Here is a 7,482-nt window from a genome sequence, read left to right on the forward strand (position 1 = left end):
CCCAAACAGCTCAACCTTCACAATGCTGCGACCCTTTAATACAGTTCCTCATGTTGTGACCCAACCATAAAATTATTTTTGTTGCTACTCCATAACTGTAATGTTGCTACTGTTATGAATCATAATGTAAATATCTGATATGCAGGATGGTCTTAGGTGACCCCTGTGAAAGGGTCATTCAACCGCCAAAGGGATCGTGACCCACAGGTTGAGAACCGCTGATCTAGAGTAATCCCAATGCTCACCCTCCACTCACTCTACATCCCATTATCCTATTAAAGTTTTGACAGCATTTATCATTATCTGAAACTAGAGGCCCGATGTACAAGATTCATGCACTGTTGGGGGGCGGGGCTGGGTTCCTCAGCTTAGACTGCACCCTCTCGCAGTCCAGGAGCCCTTGGGGGATGTGTGACTGCTGGCTTAGGTCTGCTCCCCACGGGCCTAAGCCAGCAGTCGGACAGCCTTAGTGCTGCCGCGGAGGTGGGAGAGGATCCCACTACTGCCAAGCTTCTGGCTGAGTGGTGTTCCCCCTGTGGGAGCGCACTGACCACCAGGGGGCAGCTCCTGCATTGAGTGTCTGCCTCCTGGTGGTCACTGCGCATCATAGCGACCAGTCATTCTGCCGTTTGGTCAATTTGCATATTAGCCTTTTATTATATAGGATAACCTTATTTTTAAACTTTTAATTTTTGATGCTTCTACCTCAACCAGAAGACTCTATGAGAACTATTGCTATGTCCTTTGTACCTGGCACATAGTCCAATACACAGCAGATGCTCAGTTAAGTACTTTTCAAATGAGTATATGAATGTGAGCTTTATATACATTATTACATTTCCTCCTCAAAATATCTTTTCCTATTTCACAGATAAATCAAGACTCAAAGCAACCATGTGACTTGTCCAATAAGTGGCTGAGTTGAGATCCAAACCAGGACTATCTGCTGAGGTATCCCCCAAATCTTAACCTTTTTATTCACTGAATATGTCTCTGTTGGAACTAATAACATCAAATAAAATACTTTATTAGGGAAAAGAAGCTTAAGGCAGATTATCATCAGATTTTTTACAAAAATAAATGCCTCATTTAAAACGGTTGAATATCTACTTTTAGTGAAATGAATGATCCACTGAATGACATTACGCTTCCATCCTTGGAAGAACTGACAAGCAGCTGCCTTGAAAACTCAGCCCTGATTCTTGTCCCAGGTCTCAGGCTGGCTTTCCTTTCAATAACTGTTGGGCTTCGGGAGGATAAAGGAGGGCCCAGGGGGTGGGAAGGTCTCCCCTTACTGCCTCTGAGCATTTGTGCTTTCATTTCCTGGACTGGATATGGAAAAGCAAAGTTCCCTTGTTAAATCCTCACTCCTCGCTGCCCTCCTCCCTGCCCCAACACCAGGCTCTACGGGAACCAGACACCTTGGTGGAGATTGGAAATCAGATCACTTTAGCCGACCCTAGAGGGCCTCAAATCCCTTCTTTGCTTCCCGGCCTCCCTACCACCGCCCCCTGCCCTCCCTTCCCCCTTGCCCCCGCCCCACACACTTACTGGTAACCTGTAACTTTTTTAGGATGTCATCCTAGGAGTCAAAAGGAGGTGTGATATGGAAAGACCCATTTTAGTAACCAACTTTAGGGTCTCTCTGGGTCCATTAATGGTATCAAGTGCAATATTTCCAAAGCAAACTTTCAGAAAGAACCCAACCAACCAACCAGGCAAACAAAAAGCAAAAGCAAAAAACAACTCGATGTAAATGCCGTCTTGTTCTCTCAGTGACCTCAGGTCAGCTGCTTCCAGGTCTGTGTCGTCTTTATCAGGGCTGTCTCAGGCAGAATGCCGCCAGTCCTTTGAGATGAGGACAGGAAAGCCCAAGTCTTTACTCTGACATCTTGCCTATTAAGCTCCCTCCCAGTCCTAGTCCTCCGAGCAGACCCAGTCCCCGGGGTGAGCCCACTCGGGCTGTTTGCTTCTCTGAGCGCTCCCAGGAGGGGAAGGTCTTGGTGGCTCCCAAGAGACACTGGGAGATTCCTGATCACTTCTCCGCATGAAGCTTCTGGGATGATGAACTTAGTTTTAACCCTGCTTCGGGCTCCTCATGAGGCCTTTCTGTAGGAAACTTGTATAACAAGTAGAGGTAGGTGTTTGGGAATTGGGATGCGGTTGTCCAATAGTCCCGTGCTAGCAAGTTCATCCATGGCTAATGTTTGAGTGAGAACTGTTAGCTCCCTAGATGTGTTTCTGAAAAACTTCTGGTGGCCTGGTGAACAGTCTCAATCACTAAGATAATTACTTAATTACTTTTAAAGAAGCGGTTTGGCCCAGTCTTTACGGGGTCTGATAGGTGAGCGCATTAATATTGCTTTTGTGTGTCTATAAAATGTCTCTAGAATGAAATGTGAGTGTTCAATAGATCCGGGTTTTCAGCCTCGGCACAGTTGACATTTGGGCCAGCTCATTCTTCACTGTGAGACTGTCCCGTGCACTGTAGGGTGTTTAGCAGCCTCTCTTGCCTCTACCCACTAGATCAGCGGTTCTCAACCTGTGGGTCGCGACCCCTTTGGCGGTTGAACGACCCTTTCACAGGGGTCGCCTAAGACCATTCTGCATATCAGATATTTACATGACGATTCATAACAGTAGCAACATTACAGTTATGAAGTAGCAACAAAAATAATTTTATGGTTGGGTCACAACAAAAAACTAAATTGATTAAAATAATGAAAAGGCTTGGGCCTTATTGTCCATCAATCAACTTTGTGCTTACAGAGTGGGCAACCTTGTTAACAAAACTGACTTTCTAACTAAGTGATGAGCTAAAGAAAACCACCATTTAATCTGTCAACTAGCTGAGTGGAGGAAGCTGTTTTCCTGTCTCGCTGTGAGACCCAGTGAGTAGGTCAGGACCCTCGCTGCACCGGAGATCTGTCTGCAAACCCGGCTCTGCCCTTCCTGCTGGAAGGTGGGTGACTGGGCAAGTCGCTGCGCCCGTTTACTCGTCTGTACCTCGTGGGTAGCTGTAGCATTTCCCTCCTAACGTGATGGGGAGAGCAGGCGGGCTGATACATTATGGAAAGCACGGTAGGTGGGTGTGGGCTCAGCTAGTAGCCCTGGGGGTGAGTCCTAATTCACGGAATGACTTCTTCCTGGGGGCTCCTGCAGCACTTGCGCGTGGCTGTCCTTTTCCCAGGTACCACCTAAAGGCAAGGTCAGGGATTTACTGCAGGGTTGGAGCTCAGGTTGGCATTGTTCCATCTGGCCCTTCCTTCTTGTCTCAGGGCCCAGACTGCCGTGAGCCAGGCTTGTGTCTCGGTGGGACCCTGTCTGGGCTTGCAGGCTTTTCTGCAAAGGGCAGACGTGCCCACTCTGGAGCCAGCTCACAAACACAGGCAGCCCGCCACCTGCGCTCGCCTAGCTTTTCTTCTGCGATTACCCCACCATCCCGGGACAATGAGCTTCTGCACCTCTCCTGGAATGGAGACCTCACCACCCTCCCTCTTAAAGAAAAAAACACACAAACACACAAAACCAACCAAAGCCATCACACCATGCAAGCCAACTGGGCCTTTAAAAAAATCACTGCCAAGTAGCTGTTTACAAGCTGAACAAATAATTACTCTGCCACAAGGAAGAAAAGTATTAATTAAAGCCATTCATTAAACCAGCCTCCCTATTCTGTGGGGCTTATCTCTTGGAAGTGTCAGCCAGAGGTTAGGGAGGGATTAACACACAATGGAGGGCTTTGCCAGTTAAGTCTCCTCCTTGTGGTTAGCTCTGAATAATAAAGTTGTCATTAAAAGAGAGAATTTAATGGTTTTAATTGGGTTTAATTACTTGGAAACTCCTGGAAAACAGATCAGCTTGTTTAAAAGAGGAAGACAAGAAAATGATGGTTGTAAAGAAAAAACAGGTTGATTCACATGTTTGAACCATCAAGTTAAAAAACACACAACAACCTGGCCGTTTCGTAGAAGACAGAAAATAGACCTTAGCTCAGCAAATGGGTCTATTTGTACTAACAAGAATTTTACCAAAAGAGCTGTAAGATAAATCCCGTCATCGTTGAATCACAAAAGAGTCAAGCTGACTACAGCTGATAACATCACGGTCAAATTCAAGAGAACAAAGAAAGATGTCTAAGCAGGTTCCTCTCTGGGAGCTTTACGTAAACGCAAAAGCTCACTCTCTCAGGTCGATTTATCCTTTGAAAAATGTTCTTTCAGCTGGAGAGATCTACCAGCTTTTAAAGCATTTTCCTAGGACGTAAATTTAAAGACAAAAGCAACTAATAAATAAGGCACATGGAGCGGTGCATGTAGAGCAGGGAACCAACTGTCCCCTATGCCCCAGCTGAGGGGGCTCTTGGGACTTGGGACCTCGAGTGTTTAAAATGTAAGTTCCAGACAGACCCAGGTGAGATGATTATCCTGAACGCCCAGGACCAAGGGGCACTGCAGGGCATGAGTTTACAGAAGTTCATACTAAGCGCCTAGAACCGAGCCTGACACTCAGCAAGCCCCTGCTGAGTCTGTCCAGCACCAACTCTCCTCAGCACGGTGAGTCTTCAGCGAACCTTCAGCGTGCCTTTCACAGAGGGGACATTCTTACACAAGCAGCAACACGTTTCTAAAGCTGCAGTTCTTTAAAAGACTTTTATCTATTCACTGATTATTATTTATGATATTTATCCATTTAGTCTACAAAAGCTATTTACTGTGTATCAGGCACAGTATCAAGCACTTCACATGTATTAGCTCATGTAAACCTCCCCACAGACCCTACGAGTAGTATCATTGCTATTAGACCCATGTCACAGAGGTGGAAAGGAAGACATGGGGAGGCAAAGTGACTTGCCTGAGGTCACCTGGCTAAGGAGTGGAGCTGGCTTTGAACCTGAGCAGTCTGGCTCCAGAGCCCATGTTATAGACTAGAGGTGGGTGACCTTCTCTATAAAGGGCCAGACAGCAAGTATTTTAGGCTCTGTTGCCCATATGATTAAGGTCACAACGACTCAACTCTGCTGTTGTAGCAAAAAAGCAGCCATAGACAATATGTAAACAAATGGGCATGGCTGTGTTCCAATAAAACTTTATTTAAAAAAAACAGGTGGCGTGCCAGACTTGGCCCACAAGATGGATGTAGTCTGCCAGCTGCTGGTGTAGACCATTATGCTAACTGGCTCCTTGCTCTCAGACAAGAAAGTCCCTTGCCCCATGGAGCTTGCATTCTATTGGAGGGGGAGGGCCGGGAAAAACCAAGGCACATTTCAGACTGACAGGTGCTCTGAAGAAAATCATGAGGATTGCTGGAGGGGGGGTGGGCATAGGGGGGTGAGAGAGAGAGAGAGAGAGAGAGAGAGAGAAAGAGGGAGGGCACACAGCAAATGTGTCTGTGTTTGTGTGTTTTATAGAGGACTACTAGAGAGGGGTGGTCAAGTTCTCTCTGGGGAGAAACAGGGTTAGACGGAAAGTTCTGAACTTGGGGGCCTTGTGATTGGCTGTGGCAGCTGGATACGGAGGGGCTGGGAATCGCCTCTGGAGTTCTGGGTCTGGTTCCTTCTCTGCCACTTGCTAGCCTGGTAGTCGTGGCCTCAGTGTCCTTCTGGGAGAATGATGATCTCCATGTCTACCTTGTAGTTCTGTCTTGAGGACCAAGGATATGACTCATGACCTAGTGCCATACATGTGGGGAGAGATTTATAGTTTTTATCCCTATAATTGAAGGTGTCTGCATATGGCTTATATGCTACTAACTGAAAGTCACTGTGAAAGTAAATACTTTTTTTTTATTTAGCTCTAGACACATAAATTTGACAATGAATGAAATGGACCAATTCCTCGAAAACCACAACTACCAAAACTCACCCAGGATGAAACAGCTATGAGTATGAAAGAAACTGAATTCACAGTTAAAAACTTCCAAAAACAAAGTCTCCAGGCTTAGTTGATTTCATTGGAGAATTTTACCACACGTTTCAAGAAGAATTAGCACCAATTCTCCACGATCTTGGCCAGAAAAGAAAAGAGGAGGCCACGCTTCACAACTCATTTTATAAGGCCAGTACTTCCCTGACACCAAAAACAGCTGAAGAGAATCTAAAACACACACGAACAAACAAAACACCCTAATTTTTAAAGTAAAAAACGCTCATCTTTTCCCAGCTCCGGGAAGTTTGTGCTCCTTCAGCAGTTCCCACAGCGCGCTTTGGGAAGCAGGCGATTCGCAGGCTGGTCTTTTGAGGTCAGTGGGGCAGGAATGGTTATTCCAGTTTTACAGGTGAGCCAACCTCTAGCTAGTTAGTCCCAAACTGTTTTCACCAGCTCACAGGGACACTCCACATCCCTGAGGCATATCTCTACGGCTTTCCGTATTCTGGACATTTCATGTGAATAGAACCACACACCCTCTGAACTGTCGTGTCTGGCTTCTTTCGCTTAGCATAATGGTTTTGGGGTCCGTCCACATTGTAGCTCAACTCAGAACTTCATGCCTTTTTATAGCTGGAAAATATTCCATTGTATGAATATCCTACGATGTGTTTACCCACTTATCCATGGATGGATTTTTCCAAAGAGATTCTTAAACCGCATATTTCTACTTTGAATTAGGCCCCCTCCGGGGAACGTGCACGGGGGTTCCTCCCTCACCCCACCATCAGAAAGGCCTGCAAGTTCACTAATTCACAGAGGAAGTGTGGGAAGCAGGCATGGTGGGGGGAGACCTCCTATTTCCCCTAAGACAACCACCTTGACACCTCCTACCATCCACGGAGCGACACCCTCATCACCAGAGGCTCATGGGATTTACCGAGATCTTTGGACAGCTCAGCAGCCCTATTGTTGGGAAATAAGCACCGTGAAAGTGCAGGTGGGGCGCTGGGGGAGACAGCTTCTCAACCTGCTAGTTAAGTGTGAAGGAAAATTGTTCCTATTCTTTAGGTTCGCAGGGTGCCTGGGATACTTTTTCACACTTAGCATTGTGAGGGGCAAGTCCTATATTTACAGAAGACAAAAGAGCTTCTCACTCTACCCCAACCGGCAATTTGTTGTAGGTTTTGCATAGGAGACTTAAATCCCTCTTATTACTATTATTTTTTTTCAGATGCCCTTCGGCATGCATTGAAGGGTGGGACTAAGAGAAGGGTGGTGGTGGTGGTGGTGGGGGGGGAGTTGGCAAAAGACGCCTGGGGAAGCAGCTGGCATGTGTTAGATTTGTGGGTGGAAAATGAGAGCACTCGGGAGCCTTAACTAGCCTTAACTCTCCACCTAAGATGAGTGATTCTGCGAGGTCTCTCTCCAAGTAGCAGCGAGCGTGAGCCTTCAAAGGCAGTCTCTGCTAATGAGCACTTTTCTGACAACCCCAAACCATCTCTAAAATATATTTTATGTTGGAAATAATCCTTTAATGCTCTAAAATATATAAGCAGAGGCACTTGGCCTGGAAGCCCCCTGGCTCAGGGAAGCGCTATTACAGGGGATTAAA

The 7,482-nt window shown here is 46.4% G+C and overlaps 1 protein-coding gene across 1 annotated transcript in view; it reads right to left on the bottom strand.

Moving 5' to 3' along the window:
- The window catches only part of EYA2 (EYA transcriptional coactivator and phosphatase 2), a 145,613-nt gene that overhangs the window by 37,202 nt on the left and 100,929 nt on the right, over window positions 1-7,482 (bottom strand). The window lies entirely within an intron of this gene.

Source organism: Myotis davidii, unplaced genomic scaffold (genome assembly GCF_000327345.1).
Source record: "Myotis davidii unplaced genomic scaffold, ASM32734v1 scaffold827, whole genome shotgun sequence".
Lineage (NCBI taxonomy): Eukaryota > Metazoa > Chordata > Mammalia > Chiroptera > Vespertilionidae > Myotis > Myotis davidii.